Source organism: Hippopotamus amphibius, chromosome 11, assembly GCF_030028045.1.
Source record: "Hippopotamus amphibius kiboko isolate mHipAmp2 chromosome 11, mHipAmp2.hap2, whole genome shotgun sequence".
In the NCBI taxonomy this organism is placed as follows: domain Eukaryota; kingdom Metazoa; phylum Chordata; class Mammalia; order Artiodactyla; family Hippopotamidae; genus Hippopotamus; species Hippopotamus amphibius.
In genome coordinates, this window is record NC_080196.1 from 28941961 (window position 1) to 28963241 (window position 21281).

Here is a 21281-nt window from a genome sequence, read left to right on the forward strand (position 1 = left end):
AATGCCAAAAATCATTCTGATTATTATAATAGATAAAAGAACTTATTTTTAGCAAATATAAGCATGCATTTACATGCCTAAATAAATTCTCATGGCATTTTATATTTATTTTAAGTATTTACAGGATAAATCATAAAAGAGACAACATGGTCTAAAAACTGGGTGTGTGTGTTCACATATATACAGAAAAATTGTATATCTATATCTATTTATTTATTTTTATTAACATATACCTATGTAGATACAGAGTTGATATATCTGAATGCATTTTCTATAAAATATCAAGTAACTCATTTGACTGAACTCACATAATTGACTGCATGTTCTAGGTTCTGGCAGATGAATTTTTCCTATTCAGTTGAAGTTTCCTCATTTTGGATATCAGAAAGTACACAAAGTTGTAATTAGATCTGCCAAATTATAAGGTCTCTAGGACAAAATCTGCATATTATGCAGCCCTGCTCCACTATCCCCCATTCTTGTGAGATTCTGAGGCCATTTCCTTCATCTGCAAAATCAAAATGCAGCTCTGAGGCCTGTGGTGGGCTGTGCTCCTGACAGCTGCCCCAAGACTCCAGGGAGTAAAGGGGTCTAATCGCCATTCCCCACAAAGAGAATGCACAAGCAAAGGTGCTCCACCCCTCACCAAGGAAATAAAGAACCAGGGGAACCATCCCCCACACCCTTTGCTTCCCAGGCTGGGCCAGCTCTCTCTCACAAAGATGGACAAAGCTCTTAATAGAGAAATTGGAAAATCTGACCGTCTTTGGGGAAAAAGGGGCCTCTTGGAACGTGAATCTGCCCTTGGGCAAAGCTACTTTACATAGTCATGGTGATTATTTTATATGATTATTTCTATTTAATTTTCATTAGTATTAGCTCATTGTCATATAGAACATCTTTCTTTTTTTCCAAAACAACTATAAAGCATTTTTAATAACCATTCAAGAAACAGTAGGAAATGTAAAGTTTATAACTAAAGTTCCCTAATGTAATTTTTGTTACATGTAGTTTGCTTTATCTCTCTTAAAGGAAAACAAGCAAACAAACCTTTTTTTCCCCATTTATCATCTGGCTCCACATTCTAATATGTCAGTTTTCTGGGTGGCTCATAGCATTAACTCATAAAAAGATAAATACTTCTGTATGACATGGAGGAATTCAGGCCTTTCTTTGCTCAAGAATATCTACTATTGGATTGCTCTTTTTAACACGTTCCTGTTTAAAAGTTAATCTGGAAAATCTTGCAAGGGCAGTACTCTAGCAACATTTCCTATCCCTGCTTTCTGAAATCCATGGTCAGGCACAGGTAAGTCAAGGTCAAGCACCTGCCTCCTGCCTGTTGTGGGAAAGTTTGAGTCATGTATCTTGACATCAAAGAAGCTCATGTTAGAAACTTTGTGTTAGAGATTTCTGCATCCATTAGAGTTATTGTCTTGGCCAAAGAAGTTCATTCGGGTTTTCCCGTAACATATTACGGGAAAACCCGAACGAACCTTTTGGGCAACCCAACACGTCATTTTAACTTTTAAACTTTCAGCAGGTTTCCTTAGAATCTAAGACACTCCTTCCACTGGAGGTTTTCATCATCCCCTGCACTTGTTGGGACAACAGTAAGTGCACTTGGATTGAAAGGCAGCAGGAGAGTGAAAAGCACGTGAGCAAGTAGCCCTGCACACCAGGCAAACAGGACGAGCAGGGGTCCAGCATTTCACCCTGAGCTGCCTCTGGGCCCCAGATCTTTAACTTCTTCCATTGTATGGCTCCCTTTGGGCTGCTTCTGCGCTGGGCCGCGGGGTCCAGAATTTCTCCCTGCTGCTAGGGGAAGTCTCTGTGGGTACTGACAGGATTCTCCACTTCTTGCCTCTGTTGGCTTCACACCTGCTCCCCGCTGTCTGGAGTCCATCTGTCCACAGCACTGTCTTGAAAAGTCTCCTATGTGTGTATCTTACGGATGTGCAGAGCTTCACAAGTGAAACAAGGCAATTAAAGAAAGCCAAGGATTCTTACCTGATACAGCCAGGAGTCCATGTTCTCAGAGAGAAGCCTCCGTGTTTGCACTAAGACACGGGAACAAAAAGCTTCTCTTCACAAGGCTGTGCTACCAGCTTGAACCTCCATTTTCTCTAGTGTCCTGGAGAGCAGTGGACTCTGATTATTCAGAAATTAACAGACCCTTGCCCTTAAACTGACTATAATTTCAGTATCCTTAGGATGGTGCTAGGTGTCACCAAGAGACAATTCTCTTCTTGGCCAGGGATCTCTGTATCTTTCCCACCACTGTCCAGGTTAACTTGCAGAGGCACTGGTGGCACAAAGACAGCCACCTGGACCACCGGTGGCAATGTCAGGACTCCAAAAGGCCATCACTTCTCATTCTCCTTGGAGCTATAGCCAAGGACAGCATGAGTCAAATTCCTACAAATGGAGTGACACACACTTTTGGGGAAGATGATTTATGCAGGGTAAGCTAGCTTACATTGGCAATTTTGCAAAAGAGGAGAACAATTCTTCTCTGTAGCCTGTCAACATTAGTAGAGAAATTGGTTTTATCACTTACAATAAATAAACCAGTAGGTTAAATAGGGCTAACTTGCTCTAGATTAAGAAGACTGTTAATTACCAACTTTACTAACTACTAGTTGTGTTACCTAGAGCTGGTTATTCACCTCTTTAAACTCCATTTTCTGTATCTATAAAATGATTTTTTAAAAAAGTCTTACTTCTTAAGAGTAATTGTGAAATTAAATAAGAAATTATTTACTAAATACATTGACTAAAAGTGTTTGGAGAATTGTAAAACAGTACAGATATTCCTTGTTTTTATTGCCTCTGATTAAACAATTTGCAAGATTCCATTAACCATTTCTTTTTGAATTTCTGTCCTTATTAACTATTCCTCACATGTTTAATTTTTATGATTATTTGTATTGTCCTCAAGGATCAGGACTTTCTCAGCTGTTGCATCAGGCAGTTCAGAGGCAGGGTGATTCCAAATTGCACACTGTTAAACCAGGTCATGGGTTAGAGCACCAAACAAATCACCACATAAAACTTTTACATTTAGCATGAGGAAAATGAGAGCATTTTATCGTAAGATGTTTAAAAAAACAGCTTCATCTTTTCTTTCTTGGAGATATTCTGACCTCCTTCACAGGCTTATTGCGATGAATATCTAATAAAAAGTTATTGTAAAGCACTTTGCAAAAATAAAGTGCTATATTATTGCTTAAAATAATAATTAGATTTGAGTGCATTATTGCACAGAGCAATTGCACCAACAAGATAGCAAATAATTTAATTGTTCTGCATTCCTTTCTTAAGGACTTTTTATACTTTGTCTTGGGACATTTACCTTGCCAGTTTCTACAGGGCTTTAACTGCACTGGCATCACAAAATCCTAGGAGGTTCACAAAGCTGCTGATGCTCCTGTTTCTCCCTATAGCAGTTTCTCAGCAGTTTCTACAGGCTGGATCTGAAACCACAGTAGACCCTGCTGCCTGAGTTCTCTGGGCTGAATTGTAAAGTGGAAAAAATAGCTTTCCTTATGACCTAGTCATTTCCTATTGTTTCAGTTAAACGGTTGATTTTCAGTGAAGAATCTCTCCTGTAACTTTACCCATGTACTGGTGTAAATAATTTTTCAACTTTTCTTCTGAGTAACCATAGGCGTCCCTGTTTTTTATGGGTCTGTTCATAATGGACTTAGGAAGAGGAGGACTCTGAGTCGAAACTAGTTAGCATGCTCTAAATAATAGCAATACCATCACCACCACTGGTAGTAGCAACTGCTGTTTATTGAGCACTTACAAATATTCCAGGTTCTGTGATAAGTGCTTTATAAGCATTACCTATTTAATTTTTATAGAAATCTACCTAGTAGGTACAATGTAAGGCTTGGTTAAATACTTACCCAAGATCATAAGGGTGGAATGAACTTTGAACCCTGAGAGTGTGTTTCAGGCCTATATTATTGTTGTAAAAGTAGTCTTTCTACAAATGAAATCAGTAGGTTTTTCTTTGTGAAGATGAAAGCTATAGATTAATGATTAGATACGTATAAGGACTTTGTGCTTTGAGTTGCCATTGTCTTTGAAATACCCATTCAGCCACATTAATCTGGATGCACTAATATTAACACAGGAATTTTCACAAGATCAGGAGATTTATCTGGTCCTGTGAATTGAAGTTTGTAAACCAGTGTCTATTTTCAATAATCCCCTGAAAATATATGCAGATTGTTGAGTAGATTATCTCTTCCACTAGTGTTCATAAGCACAACTGTTTTTTTAGATCTGCTGAAGTTTAAAGCTAACTAAAGGATGAATGCCAGAGAATATTATGGTGAAAGTTGTTGTAATTTTTAAAGCTATTATTTGTCCTCATGTGAAATAATGAGTGCTACTGCTAAAAGTCTATGCAAAATTGTGATTAAGCACAAAATTCATGGTGTCCAATAAGCCAGTATTCAAATACCATGTAACCTTGGGAAAGTTCATTAACTTTAGGTTCATCCTATGCAAAATAGGTAAAATAATAGTCAAAATAACAATAATGATTAGCACTTAATAAATGCTTTTATGCCAGGCACTGCTCTAAGGGATTTCTATGTAGTAACTAATTTTTTCTTCACAGTAGTCCTAAGGGACAGGCATTTTAACAGAGAGGAAGGTAAGGCACATACAGGTTAAGTAACTTGCCCAAAGTCCACAGCAGGACTTCCTAGGTGGCACAGCGGTTAAGAATCTGCCTGCCAATGCAGGGGACACTGGTTCAATCCCTGCCCCAGGAAGATACCACATGCCGTGGAGCAACTAAGCCTGTGCACTACAGCTATGAGTCTGTGCTCTAGAGCCCATGAGCCACAACTATTGAGCCTGTGTGCTGCAACTACCGAAGCTCACACGCCTAGAGCCTGGTGCTCCGCAACAAGAGAAGCCACCACAATGAGAAGCCCATGCACCACAGTGAAGAGTAGCTCCTGCTCACCACAACTAGAGAAAGCCCATGTGCAGCAACGAAGACCCAATGCAGCCAATAAAATAAATAAATAAAAAAATAAATAAATAAATTTATTTTAAAAACAGCAACAACAACAAAGTCCACAGCAGGTGAATGGGAAGGCTGAGATTGAAGTCCCTGAGTCTGACTCAAGAGCCCAGAATCATAATTGTTCTCTGAAAGCACATGGTTGAGTGTCTGGTATGTGTCATGCTATAAGTAATAAGTCCTCTATTGGTAGTGGGTAATAATAGCAATGACCTTTTATTGACTGATAACTGAGGAATAAGGAAGGAACATTTTAGTTACTTTTAAATTTTCAGATACATTCACAGTCCTAAAAACACATGGATGGGAAATATCTTTGTTCCCAAGAATAGTTGTTCTAAATGTGTCTTTAATGTATGAATTAGACGTGTCCTTATGTCCTCAGGTTAAAATATCTCACCCTCCATCTTGTAGAAATTTGTCTCTAAAGGGTGATTTATAAATCATTCAGTAACAGATGATGTTATAACTAAAGCAGTGGGAGTTTGGAAATACCTACATCAGATTAAGCCTGTGTTTATTTCAAAAAAGGCTCTGATCTAGCTTGGATTTTTGGCAGGCTCAACATGAGGCCAACATGAACTATTGTAAATCAAAGCTTTTTTTTTGAATGTCAAACTTGGAATATTTCCAGTCCCAATTAAATATCATTTGATGTGCTTTGGCCTTCTATTTTTTTAGGCAAAAACTTTCCTTTCCCGTCTCATATTTATGGTCGTGAACTCTGTGTGGACTTAATGCTTTTTAAAAGTTACTCCAGAAAATTATAAAACCTCAGGGCTTTTACAAATTTTGTGCCAAGAAATACAGACCAAGATAGAGCTGCAACTCATGGATAAACTTAAATATAAATATAGACATCAAATCTACAATTACCATTTCATTTTCTTCATTAAATTGTTTTAAGCTTTTGAAAATTCTGAATCCCAGTATTGCTTTGCACCTCCTCTGATCAGTATTTTTCAGATTAGACTTATAATTATAAAGTAATAAATAGCTCATTCCTGATTCAACCAATGGGGAAAAAAAATCAGACAGCAGTCACACCAAGGGAAGTTACTCAAGGGAAAGCTCTTTAAAAAGTCTCTCCAGAGATTTTGTTAACAAAATAATTTATGATTATCTCATACTGTGCGTGAATAACCCTCATAAATATGGCACAGTGCAATCCAATTAATTATGCATCCTAAATGGCTTGATAATTTATGAAATTGTGGAATTCTGTTAAGCCTGACTTTTCATCACGAATACAGATTGTAGAGAAAGGAAAACTTTGTAACTGCAAATCAAAAATGTTATATAGATCATACAGCAACATTCACCTTGCTGTGTAGATTTCTGGATTATTGGAGAGATGGAGTTACAAAAACTTTAGTTCAGCTTTTATTCTTTCAGGGTGTTTGAGGCTCAAGTTACTTTTGTCTAATTTTTTTTTTTTTGAGTTGACAACTTCTAAGTGATTTATTTTATAAAATTAAAAATGTTAAATAAGAAGGGCTGAATATGTTGTCACCCAATCTGTTTTTTTAAAAAAGATACTGAATAAAATCTATTAGCAAAATCTTTTTAAAAATCATATTTTATATATGAAAGATGAATAGAGAGATATGAGGACTATGGAAAGCCAGGATATTATTTATTCTTTAAAAAAAATAAGGGTTGTGAACATGTTTTCAGCTTGTGGCTGAAGCTAAACGTGACCCTGCAAAAATTAAAACAAGCTCTGTTTCTTTCATGGGATCCGAAAGTCGCACTTTGCTGCCAATTCTGTCTAAAGACAAAAGCTCAGCTGGATTTGATGATTTCCATGACATAGTATCTGTAAGGTGACCTTATTTGGCTTAATAATAATTTTTAATTATTATTATTTGCATTAGAAATTTTTAATTGTCAACAGATCAGTATTTTATGAGTGTCTTCACTAGCAGAAAGAAGTGGAAAATATCTTTGTAAAAGATATTTAGATAAATGATAAAAAAATTTACTGTTAGAGCTTCTCACTCTCTATGTTAGGTGAATATTTGAATAATTTTTCAGTTTTCCATTGATGGGAGATTTTGGAGGGAAAGACTAAAGAGACTTCCACATCCCTCAGTTTTCTTTCAGTGAATAAGTTATAGTGAGTGTAACCTGGAGAGACAACAAATTGAATTTGGATCCTGGGACCACTCTGCACATAGACCATAACCAGCATTTTTTTCTGTCTTTAAAATTTTTGTTTTAATCTCAAAATAATTATAGGTTTATAGGAAGTTTCAAAGAAATATATAGGAAACTTCCATGAACCCTACACCTAGATTCCTCCACTGCTAATATCTTGCACAATTATCAGTATTTTGTGTAATTATCAATATCAATGCCTAGAAATTGACATTGGTACAATTTATAAGGCTTCTTTAGATTTTTATAGTCACTTACTCATTCACTGTTTTGATTATGTGTGTGGGAGGGTGTAGCTCCATGCATTTTTTAAGGTTTTTTTTTTAATTGAAGTGTAGTTGATGTACAATGTATTAGTTTTAGGTGTACAGCAAAGTGGTTCAGTTATATATATTTCTGTTTTGTAAATAAGTTCACTTACATCATCTTTTTTAGAATCCACATATAAGTAATATCATGAGATATATGCCTTTGTCTGACTTACTTCACTCAGTATGATAATCTCTAGGTCTGTCCATGTTGCTTCAAATGGCATTAATTTTGCTGTGCGTGTAATTTGCATGACTATCACCACAGTCAAGATACAGAGATATATCATCGCTGCACAAGTCTTTCTCATACTCCATTTGATTCTGTTGGTTAATACTGTTGTTCAGTTCTATATCACTGTTTATTTACTCTCTGCTAGTTCTATCAGTTGCTAGGAGTGGGGTATTAAAACCCTTAACTACAGTAGTAGATTTGCCTACTTGTTTCAGCTTGTCAGATTTTGCTTCATGCACTTTGAAACTCTGTTGTTTGGTGCAAACACATTCAGGATGGCTATATCTTCTTCATGACCTGATATTTTCATTATCATGTAATATCACTTTGTCTTAGTAGGGTTCTTTTTTTTGCTCTGTAGTGTACTTTGTATGATATTAATATAGTCCTTTTTAAAAAAAAACCTACTTAATTCATTTTTTTAAAAATATAGTTACTCTTGCTTTTTATTAAATTAATGTTTGGATGATATATCTTTTCCCTGTCCTTTTAAATTTAATCTATAAATGTCATATTTGAAGTGAACTTCTTTTCTTTTTTTAAATTGGGGTATAGTTTTACAATGTTGTGTTTGTTTCTGCTGTACAGCAAATTAAAGTAGAGTTCCCTGTGCTATACAGCAGGTTCTCATGAGTTATCTTTTTTGTACATATTAGTGTATATATGTCAATCCCAATCTCTCAATTCATCCCCCCCCCAACTTGGTGTCCATATATTTGTGAAGTGAACTTCTTTTAGATAGCATATAGTTGGATTGTAAGGTTTTGTTTGTTTGTTTTTGTTTTTTATTAATTTATTTTATTGGCTGTGTTGGGTCTTTTTTGCTGTGCACGGTCTTTCTTTTTAGTTGCGATGAGTGGGTGCTACTCTTCATTGTGGTGCGCGGGCTCCTCATTGCCGTGGCTTCTCTTGCTGTGGAGTGTGGGCTCTAGGCACATGGGCCTCAGTAGTTGCAGCACATGGGTTCAACAGTTGTGGCCCATGGGCTCTAAAGCACAGGCTCAGTAGTTGTGGCACACAGGCCTAGTTGCTCCACGGCATGTGGCATCTTCCTGGAGCGGGGATCGAACCCGTGTCCCCTGCATTGGCAGGCGAATTCTCAACCACTGCGCCACCTAGGAAGCCCCGATTGTAAGTTTTTTTAATCAAATCTGCCAGTCTGTATTTTAATTTGAGTAATAATTTTTCTTGCTTTAAAGGTCATGTCAGATAATTCCAACACCTTCATTTCGGTAATTGTCAATTGATTGCCTTTTCTCCTTCAAGTTGTGTATATCCTGGTTCTGAGTATGATTAGTCATTTTTCATTCTATTATGGACATTCTGCATGTTAGGAGACTCTTGATTCTGGTTAAATATTCTGTTTTAGCAGGCAGTCATGCTATTTAGGAGTAGTGTGTAGGTACTAGCCTACTTTTAAAATCTGTAATTCCAATGACAACTGAGTCTTCAGATCTCTTGAAATGCCGTACTGGTCTGTTTTGTTCTTATGTTGCCTTGAGACTACCATTCAGTTTTTTCAGGTACCACCTGAGCTGCCTGGTACCCATGGATTGGAAGTTCAGGAAAGACTGGGTCTGAGTAACTTTCTGCCCCTGACAAAAGGCTGGCAGATACCAGGTGCCCTAAGGAGCCAGCATAACAAGCTTGCAGATGCTACTGTGTGATGGGCTAGAGTTGGAGGCTTCTCACAAGTTCTCTGCTTGGTTGCCCCTTTCCCAGTGCTTTGGCTAAAGAAAGCAGGCTTTTCTTATACTTCTTTCTTTTCTTCTTCTTCTTCTTCTTTTTTTTTTTTTTTTTTGTTTATGTCTCTGCCTGTTGGGTTAGACAGTGTAGTTCTAGGCTACTGGGGTTTTAGTAGATACATGGAAGATAAGAAGAAAACCCAAGAAATTCACCCTGGTATCAATCCTCAACTCTTGAGTTTTCTCTCCACTCTGCTTCTCCTTTTCATCTCTTTGAGTCTTTTTATGACTTTTTATTGAATTATTTCCAGGGTATTTAGTAGTATTTAGAGGAAAGTAGCAGAGAAAATTGGGTCTATACTATCTTTTCGTGGAACTGGAAGTCTTCTTAATTTCTTTGTGCTTCTATTTTCTCACATATAAAATGGATATAATATTACCTACTATCAAGGTTGTTGTAAAACTTGACATATGTGAAACATTTAGTGTAATGACTAGCAAGTTGAGAGACTCAAAAAAGGTTAGTGTTTTTTTTTCCTTTTCCTTCTCTTCCTTTAATCATGTTATAAAGACGTGTAGGAAAATTCCTCTAATATTTTCAGAGTTTTTGGAATAATGAGGTAAGGCAAAAACCATACCCTTTTCTCCCTGCTAAAACAAAACAAAACAACAACAAAAAAAACCCCACAACAACCAAAAAAAAAAAAAAAAAACACTTTACAGTCTGCAGTTACTTTCCACTAAGTTTATTCTGAAGTTTCAATTCATGGCAAAGAACTGTGGCGTCTCAGTTTGAGAAACAACTAGGGAAACCTTTTTTCTCCAAATTGCTCAGTCACAAAATAGTCACTTATAAGGTATGAAGAAGAGATTTCCATTGTTAAAGACATTAAAGTATTTCTCCTTTATGCTATGCTCATAAATGAGAGAACTGACTGTGTTATCTCACTATTGGTAGTAGAAAGTTCCTCTGAACCAAATCCAAAACAAGTGATGTTTTCTTCCCAGTTTCACCTTTTATGCATGTTTATGGCTGCTTACTCAGTGAATCGAAATAGTCTTACACAAGAAGAGACAAATTCACAATGGAAGGAATTCAACAGTTCAGTAAGAGACCCATGCAAATTCAGTCACTTAGTTTGTGACACATATGACAGTGCAGTGCAACCAAGAAAGGTTATTCTTTTCCAGTAAATGGTTCTGCATCAAATGCATATCAACATGGAACAAAAATTAAGAAGTTAAGAATAAAATTTTTTGTACAGAGAAACATATCTATAATTGATGGATAGAGAGATGATAGATGATAGATGATAGATAGACAAATTTAGAGAGCACGTTTCAAAAAAATTAGTGCATGATAGAATTTAGTAAACGACAAGTAAGTAGTAGTATAAATAATATTCACAACTCTGGAGCAGTGGTAATCTCATGAAGGCAGTGAGGATGAAAACAAGCCTTGAAGGAAGAATAGGGCCTAGATAAATAGAAAGTCTGTATCAAAATATTCATTGAAGTGAGTTGGTAGAGGAGATGGAAAGTGTGGAGAAGAGGAAAGTCACTAGCCTATAAGGCATCTCGGTGTTTATCAAATATAGGCAACTTCCTCCAAAATGGACTCTGCCTCCAACAGGACCTAGTGTTTGCAAGAAGTGGATGATAGGGATGTGTGAAGTGAGTGCACCTTTGATAGAGGTCAAATTTCTTTGACAAAGGACATGAATTTTCTTCATATATTTTAGCTCATTTTTCCTCATTTGGACATACTAGAGACATATATTTTACTGCGATCCAGATCTCCCTAGTACTTCGGTCATTTCCTAATACAAAAATGTCTAAATCCACTACAGGAACTTTTCTTTAGGGTCTGAATGGAAGGAAACTATTAAGTAGATACAAGTTTTGCTTGAAGTTATTCTTGCAGTGGCCTTTCCTGAATAACACTATATTCCCTAGTCCAAAAGAAGGCAAATAAGTCAGTCCATCCAGAATCCCAGATTAACTCTGTGTAGATATTAAAATACCCATTCTTTTTTTTTTCTTTTTTAAAAAAGTTTTATTGGAGTATAGTTGATTTGCAATGTCATGTTAGCTTCTGCTGTACAGCAAAGTGAATCAGTTATACATGTACATATATCCACTCTTTATTCCTGACTTTGAGAAGAACAAGATTTTGAAGTGTGTAACTAAGATGAATAAGTTAATGTTTGGAAATAAAATTCAGTTTCAAACTTAGGTATGTCTGAAACCAAAGTTTTCAATTACAACGAGTTACTTTACACTAAACTCCTTTTCTGCTTTTCCACACCAAAATTTACCTAAAATCTGTATAGCTTAGGGCTCACAGCTGGGCGCCATAATTGTACCTACCTTCTAAGATTAGGGGGAAGATTTAATGAGAAATGCATGGAAAGCTCTTAGCATGGTACATGGTACAAAGTATGTGTGAAAAATTATAACTACCCTACTTATTTCTCTTATGCTATTTTTTTCTCCCATTTCTTCAAGCATTCCTCACTGACCCTGACTAATCTAATAAACATATTTCTGCTTAGGGTTTAAGGTAAAATTAAGAATAAAACCAAAGAAATGATTCTGAGGCTGGAATTTAGGAACCATGATATATTTTAGGTTAGCAGCATTTTGTCTATTAATTGCTTTGATTTTGTATTTGCATCTCTTTTTACTTTGAAAACTTTAGTTCTCAATTATGTTAACATAAAACCAAGATCACTACAATAACCCAATGACTGCATTTCAGGATTACTATATATGTGTAGATATGCATGTGTATTATACATACATAAGACTACTGTCTTGAGATAATTTATATGTGTAGATTAACTTCCAACTGGCAATATAATTAGGTTCAGTCTTTTCAGTGTGTTTTTAATTCTTGGAGATACATTTTTTCTGTTTGACTAAGTATATTTAAAAATATGCATAAAATATTTGCACTATTTGAAATTGAAAACTACAAATCAAGATTCATTAAAAAAACTCTACCTTCCATTTTTTTTTAATAAATTGATTGATTCATTGATTGATTGGCTGTGTTGGGTCTTCTTTGCTGCACACAGGCTTTCTCTAGTTACGGCAAGCAGGGACTACTCTTCGTTGCAGTGCATGGGCTTCTCATTGCGGTGGCTTCTCTTGTTGTGGAGCATGGGCTGTAGGCATGCAGGCTTCAGTAATTGTGGCTCGAGGGCTCAATAGTTGTGGCTTGCAGGCTCTAGAGTACAGACTAAGTAGTTGTGGTGCACCAGATTAGTTGCTCTGTGGCATGTGGGATCTTCCCAGACAAGGGATGGAACCCGTGTCCCCTGCATTGGCAGGCGGATTCTTAACCACTTCGCCACCAGAGAGGTCCATCTAGCTTCCATCTTTGTTAGCCTTTGGTTTACTTCTGTGACTTCATTTTGAAAATATAATCAAATATGTATATGGATACCCTATTCCTTCTTACAAAAATGATAGCATTCTACACATTCTCTCACACCTTGCTTTTTTGATTTAATAATACATCTTGGAGAGTGTGCTGTAGCAATATATAGTGATCTTCCTCAGTTTTTTTTTTTTTTTTTTTTTTTTTGCTTCATTATGCGGATGCATTATTTAACCAGTCTAGGACTTTTCTTAATAATCCTTGGACCTCACGGTGAATATGACACCTATTCTGTGAATGGATGTTTCTTCTTTCAGTCAATGTTTCCACTCCCAGGGCCTAACATCTCTAAAGAATCAGCACAATCATGTAAGAAAAAAGATCCCATTGTGGATAAGACAGAATGCTGAGCATTCCTGGCTTAGAAAACCATCAGATTATGGAATTTTAGGAGGCTGGTTTTGGAAGGTCCTTGGAGGTCAAATTCCACAGAATTTTTTATTTTTATTTTTTCATAGATGAGGACACAGAAGTCCCAAGCAAGAAACAAGTTACTCCTGGGGACATATTTTACTAATTTAACCATATTACTGGTTACTAATAGAACCAGTAATAAAACTCAGGATGGCCAACTTCTAGCACAGGGCTTCTTCACTATGCCCAGGTTTTATGTTTTGCTGTGTCGTTTTCCTCCTACCACCTATCTCACTGCCCCCAGCTCAGTTCCCTAAATATTCAGAAGACTTTTTTTATCTTCTGCTTATAAAAAGCAAGAGCAGTACATTTCCAGGTCAAGCCTTCCAGTCCTCATCTACTGCTCCCCAAGCCGTTCTTGCCCAGGGTTCAGTTTAACCAGATGTATCCACACCTTTCCTCTGGGTTCTTTGAACATTCTAGCAAAACAGAATATTCAGAAGGAATAATGGGGCTCTTTCCAGTGAGAATTCCCAATCTCATGTTTTTAAAGAAAGAAACCTACTGAAAATAGACCCCAGGAAACCTAAATTTTACAGTTCTAACTTTTAGTTACTAAGGTGATACTTCTCTGGAAATCAGGAAAGTTATCTGGGCCAGAAGTCAATCACTAATTTAGGACTCACCTCAGAATTTAGATAACACTACAGAAAAAATTATGTTGATGGGAAAACTGAAGAGACATGAGTTTCAAGGGTATAAGCTTGAGAACATCTTCTTCAGAAAATAGAAGGGGAGAGGGCAGGGAAAGAGGAAGAGGGAAAGCAGAAGAGACATCAATTAGTGTATCACAGTTCTGGTTCACGGGCATAACTAGGAGTAAAAAAGGGAGAGATGCTGCCAGCAGAGGGAATATTGCTTGAACTAGTCCTATGAATCTGATTTTATCTGTCCGTACAATCTTCATCAAACCGTGGTCTATACCCGGTTCTTTTCTACAGTGAAGTACTTTTATAATGTCCATGCTTATTTGTGTGAAACTTGACTATGATTTCCTCTTAATATCACTTACCAAATGCTTAGTGGAAATAATATTTCTCTTATGAATAGCTGATGAGTGTTTCCAACACTCAGTGGAAAACATTATTAAAAAGCTAAAAATAAAAATTCCCATTTGTAGATACAACAACTTAAAGTGCCATTATATATTTTGATGATTTTATAGCTCTGGGCGATATGATTATCACTTACAATGTATAAGATTTAATAAGGCAATTATAAATATAACATATGTTACAAAACACTGCAACAACAGCAAGTAAATGGAGTCTTTTTAATCTTAGCCTCAGAAAGGAGTTAATGTACCATTTCTCTAATTTATAATCAAAATACTAAATAAAATTCAGTTTAACAGTTATTGCATATCTAAGGTGTTTCATATCATAAATTTCATAAAGCTGAAGGCAACCTTCTCTTTTTAATTGAAAGAGATTAGAAACGAAATGCATTTTAATATGTATGTACACTGCTGCAGGATGATAGCAAACTAGGGCTTTACATAGTGCTGAAGCTTGGTTGATGTTACATTCTTTTCTTCTAGGTCTTTGCACAAAACTACAAATAAAACTACTAAGAAATCTAAAGGAAGAGAAAGAAAGGTAGAACCAGATGAAAAATCATATGCAATTTTTAAAGAAATCAAAGAAGAGATATTGTGTGTGTGTGTGTGTGTGTGTTTCTGAAAAGGACAAGATCACTCACCATCTTACCTTTAATATCTGAAAGCCATATGACATAAATCACAGATAGGGTAATCAGCTTCTTAAAAAAATGTAAAATGAGTACCTAAAAGCCATAAAGTTAAACTCACTGATACTTGCCCTGACCCCTCTATTTCCCAATTTTCATTGCACTGTCTCTTGGGGTTGGGGGCAGGAAATCACACAGTCTGACTTATGATCAGAGAACCAGGAGCTCCTTTATATAGGGATAGAGGGAGGGAAGACTAGAGACAACGGAGGTTCATTTCCACCCAACACTCCCAATTGTCATATGATCCCGCACACTTTCACTAAGTGCTCCATGATAGTAGGTCCCAGTGGGTTCAAGAAGAACGCAGGGGTTGCAGGGGGTGGGGGGGGGAGTAGGGGGAATGCTGCTTCTAATCCCACCACCAGCCTTAATTTTCCAAAAGCACAAACAATAGTAACTGCCAGAGATGCCAAAAGCACATAGCAAGCTATGTACATTGAAAAACATAAGATACGATTCCTTTTGCTCAGTCCTAAATAAAATTTGCTAGTTTTTCATGATACTATAAGTGTAAAGCACATAAAACCAATGAGTGCTAGCTTCTAAGGAGTTCATCTGCATGCCCAAGTAGTATGTTTTATCCCAGATCATTTTCTCTGTGCTGTGCTTATGGATTTAGAAATAGAAGACAAACCGCTTAGAAGACCCTACACCCCTGCTGTCTTGTGGGTAGGAAGAGGCCCTGCTGTCACAAGGAGAGCAGTCGGCACGCACTGGGGACACACAGGACCACCAGGATCTGATTCAGATTTCCCACAGATGCAGGAGCATTTCCTTGGCTAGAAATAGTGAAGTCAACAATTCTGTAATCCCACCAAAAAAATCTCATTTATACTCATGTAATATACATGAAAGCTGGGCATTTCCTTAGGCAACATAAATTGGTCATTTTGATATAACTAATTTGACCTTCTTCGTGAGAAACAGAGCTACTTGGTCTCTTCACTTTTCTAAGTAAGAATGAACATCGTCGTCTCTTTACCTAGGAGGAAAAAACAAACACTTATTATGTAAAATTTACCTCACACTTGGTAGGGAAACAATATGAAACAAAATATCATGACATACATCTTTTTAGGGGCATGCATGGGACCAGAATGAAATGCTCTTCTCCTATTGGAGGCTCTGCTGCTGGTCTTTAACTCCACACAGTTGAACCACAGACAGGTGAGGGGAGAGTCTGAGAGTTTTGGTGGAGAGCTGGGGGGCGGGAGGGAAGCAGGGAAGAAAGACTTTTCTTAGACCAATTCTGTTTCTATCCATTCTACTGTTTAGGTTTCCATGTAAGACAATATTTTTTAATGGGAAATCATTTTTGCGTTTTCACACACAGCTGCTCCAGCCCTTTGTTGATGTCTTTGCCTCTGGTCTAGTTCTACCCTCTTCTTTTTCTTTTTTTTCCCTTACTATCAACTTCAAAGTGAAGTTAATACTGCTTGGCTATTGATTAAGTATCAGAAGTACGAGAGTTCAAAAAACAAAAGTTGTATATATGTATACATATATTCACATGATAATTGAATAATTCCTGCTGCATATCTCCCCAAATGCCAGAGTGTACTTTCTCCTGGATTTCCACAGGTATTCAGTCAATAAATCTTCCCCGAGCTTTTACAACACTGAAATGACCAGGATGGGGAATTCCCTGGTGGACCAGTGATTAGGACTCTGTGCTTTCACTGCCAGGGGCCTGGGTTCAATCTCTAGTCAGGGAATTAAGATCCCACAAGCCACGTGGCCAAAAAAAAGAACCAACAAGAAGGAATGAAATGACCAGGATGGATAAGTCCCCCTCACTGCCTTCAGGATATAGTGTAAATGCAAAAATAATAATAATAACTATGATATAAAGTAGAATATGACAAAAATAAAACAAGTAGGTATGAATAATATTTCATAGGAGTACCATTAACATAAATACATTGCTTGGATGTGGAAGGAAAGAAATAAATTGGCCAAGCCTTGAGAAAGCTTGGCAGTTACACAGCTATATTCATGTCAAGAAAATAAAAAATACCAAAAATGATTTTAAACCAAGGTAAATAGATGCAAATTCAGGAAAAGAGTATGATATAAATAGACAAATAAGGAAATTGTGAAATATAAACATGGTTGGTATTATATCATTTTGCTATTTAAAAACCTTAAACAATTTTCCATGATTTTATTCACTGAAATCTAAATTTCTTAGGATGACATAGAATTTCCTCAATGTTTGGCCCCAAGTTTTGCTTCTGATTTCACCTTGCACCCATCTAGTCTTCCATTCTCGTCACCTGGTGGATTGCTTCCCCTCATACCTGAGGACATGTCTGCATGTCAGTCTTGTTGGCCCCAAACTCTGCTTTTCACTCTTCAAAGTCTTTTGTTTTCATTGAGACCCCACCAGGGCCAACTTCTCTCACTCCCCATTCCTCCTTCACAACTCTGTCCTCTGTAACATAGTCATTTAGATCACTAAATCGATACCCTGTCTATATGTTACCTTTCATAATCCTGTGTTTACTTCTTTCTGTGTTTCCACCTAGAATGTTTTAGTTCTTTGAGAGGTTAAAAAAAAAAAATCTATACTACTTTGTACTACCTGAGTATAGGATAGGGTTTCTCAACAGAGGGACTATTGATGTTTTGAACTGGGTAATTCTTTGTTCTGGCAGAGGCAGGGGGTGGGGTGGGGTTGGGGGAGGGTGTGGGGGGGCGGTGGGAGGCTGCCTGTTCATCGCAGGATGCTTATTTGGTAGCATCCCTGGCCTTTGCCCAGCAGAAGTCAGAAGCACCCCCTGCCCCTTGCTGTGATGGTCACAGTGTCTCTAGTCATTGCCAGTGTCTCCAGGGTTGAGAACCACTATCATAGAACAGGGCTTTGCACATGTGAGTTGACAGTGTATGTGATGGTGATGGCTCGGTGGATTAGTGGATTAACATACACAGACAAAAAGTTGGCTCTAAACTCCATATATCTCTAGCATTTAGTAATGTGTTATACAATTGCCATATTATAATTTTTAATATGACTTTTTATAAATAAGTTCATATTATAACTTGCACCATTACCTGAGATATAAGGTTGTATTCTCTCTCTTTCTCTGTCTGTCTGTCTGTCTCTGTCTCTCTCCCTCTTTACTACGTCTGGTATGGAAGGTATTATAGAGGCAGTACATTTGCAATTGGATTCCTCCTTTCATAGTAACCATGATTAGTGACAGGGACGTGGGGAAAGGAAAAACAAAAGGTAAAATAATAGTCCTACCTTAGGACTATTCCAGCAGCACCCACTCCTATACAGATTTAAGCTGTTAAAGCTAATGATAATATTGCTTAACTAACTTCTCTGCAGTCATAAAATTATGTAGTAGGTGCAAGATGCAGCTATGGATATTTTAAATCTCCTATGAACCTCTATGTAGACTAATTTGTTCTCCTTTTCTTAAAATAGCTTAAAATACATTCACTACGGAATTGAACTGATAATTTTCAGAGGGCCCAATTATTCCTAAACCCACACTCTCTGAGTGTCAGGGGCAGAGGAAGGATCTTAACTCTTTCAGTTAACTAAGAATATTTTAATGAGTTACTACTATGAGAAGTTTTTATCTCAAAGCCTAAGGCAGAACTGTTATAGGGCATCCTGTGGTACCTTAGTGGCCAACTAATGACTGTCTTCATGAACAATCAACTCTTAACCAAAGAATGACAGGCGCTCAGGGGATTCTAACTTGTTAACTTATAGTCTTATTCCACAAAAAAAGAAATATAATGGAGCTTATGTGCCTAAATTGAATCAGGTTCTTTCCTTTGTAATCTTTTTTTTTTCACCACATGGGTCTATCGAGCTTTCTCCCTGCCTCAGAAAACTCTGCCCACTGTGCCGGCTTCCGTTACTGTACCCCAATTTCACATCTAAAATGACCTTGACAGTGTTCGGGGTGGAACACAAAGTTACTCCTTGATAGAACAGACTCCAATTAAAAAATTCTCAAAATTGGAGCACAAAATAGACAATTGTATCAAAATCTACATTACTTCTTATTTGTAAGTTAGTGGAAGTGTTTGTGGGAAAAAAAAGTTATACATTCTGTCTGTCCTTAAGTCTCAGCCCAGTAAGGATTTTTTTAATATAACATAGAGTATTTAACAAATCAAGAAGTTATTGTATTATAGGTTCATTCTTATTTAAGCACTTGCTACCTTTTGTTTGACAGGCAGTTAGGGAGATGAGAGAAAGTGGTAAGAAAATAAATAAGTAAAATAAATAATGATACAGCATCATTGCCATCTTCTAACTACAGAGTTTTTCCATAAATATGGTGGTAAATTGGTACAGGTTTTGATTTGTTCTAGGATAGGCTGACTGCCCTCTATGCACTCAAACTTTCTCAGAGAAAAGTTGACTCATAGGCATTTTTTTTTCTTGGTGGTAGGTGGTTTTAACTAAGGTTTCCAAACTATTCCTGAAAATATATGAATATGAGGTAGCTAGAGGGTGGCCTTAACTCTAAAGATAGAAGCTGCCTTAATGAATCCTCCTTCAAGTCCAAGGATGTCCACATTCTGAAGGATGATGGAGAAAGACAAAGGTGGACTAGAAATAGTGTGTAGGGTGAGAGTCTTTCTTTGACTCTATGAGCACTTCTCTGACTAACACTAGACCTTCAGGATTACAAGACTAGAGGTCATAACAAAATCAAGAAACTCCACCTTACATATGATATGACTCCCAGGATCCTTAAAAAAATTATTTAGGTTCTGAGTCACCTTGACCCTGAACTTGGTGCCAACTCATCACTGCAGAGGAAACTGAAATCACCAAGGAAATAGTCCCACTGAAAGACATGGAAAACACAACGTTCTCTGCAGTTACTTCCAATTCTTTTTTGAAAGAAGTAAATCCCAGAAAACTTTCCATTTCCCAAAGAAATGGTAAATACTTGAAATTATGATGCGATAAGACTCAGAGGCAGTTCTGACTTCCAAAAAGGGCATCTTCTACTTCTACAAATAAGACCACTCATGTCCACCTTCACTGCAAGTGATTTTCCTATGTGTGTTAATGACCTGAATGTGTGCACACCAGCAGATACATACAGAAGCACCCACACATGTCTACAGGCTCTTGGAGAGCAGGGTTTGAATCTTCATCATTTTGGCCCCAACTAGTGTTGTCCTGACTTTAGCATGATAAATTCTTGTCACAGTGAAAGAAAGAATGAATGGATAAAACGCCCTTAGCCACCACTATCATGCCAATCATTTATGAGGTCAGGATTATTTCCTCTCCTCTTTTATCCCTGTGCCAGGACACAAGCATCAGTTAATGCACAGACTCCAGGTCCATCCAGACTGGACCCACAGAGGATATGGTTCCTTCCTACCACTTCTGAACTTCTGAAGCAGGGTGCTGGGGGGACTATCTGGAGGAAAGTCAACCTATAAGTGGAGGAATTAATGCCCCATTGGGTAAATTTCAACCAATGAGTCTGGAGGAGATGGGAAAGGTCAACAAGATAAATCCCTCTCTTTTTCTTTCTCTGATGGATTATTCTGAGACATGTTTCCACAAAGCCTGTCTGGAAGATCTCCCATATGACCAAACAGCTGCCTGTCATATATATATATTTTTTTCTTTTTCTGAAGATGTGGGCAAATCAATACTGTACCATCTTGTACTTACTTTTGTTCTTTCCCTGAATCTCTTTTCTTTTCTTTTCACTGTTACTTCCCTTGGATTGCACCACCTAGTAAGGCTTTAGCAAGTCAGCTTTGCCCTGATCTCTGTTTTCTGGACAACCCAGGCTACAGCTGTTGAAAACTAAGGGTCAGAGAGCTTAAATAAGTGATCAGGGTCATAAAGCCTTTAATTCATAAAACTAAGTTTCAGACCAAGACTCTCTGACTCCAAAACATGTATTTTTTCTTTACAAACAGTTGGCTTCTATCCACTATGAAGGCGAAAAGTGTCCTTTAACTGAATATTATTTAATTTTACTTTAATAATAGAAACTACACTATAGCATCTTTTATGGTCTTTCCAAAGACAGTATTTATCATCATGTTTTACATGTAGAAAATGTCAAATAAGAATAAAAATTATTCCCTAAATATCAGATAACTGAGAGTTTATTTTAATTATGGCATGTCCAATAAAATGAGTAACCTTGCTGTTGTTTTAATAATACTTATTATCAGGAAGTCATGAAGAAACATGGTGGCCTTGAATCATAAAGATATCTAA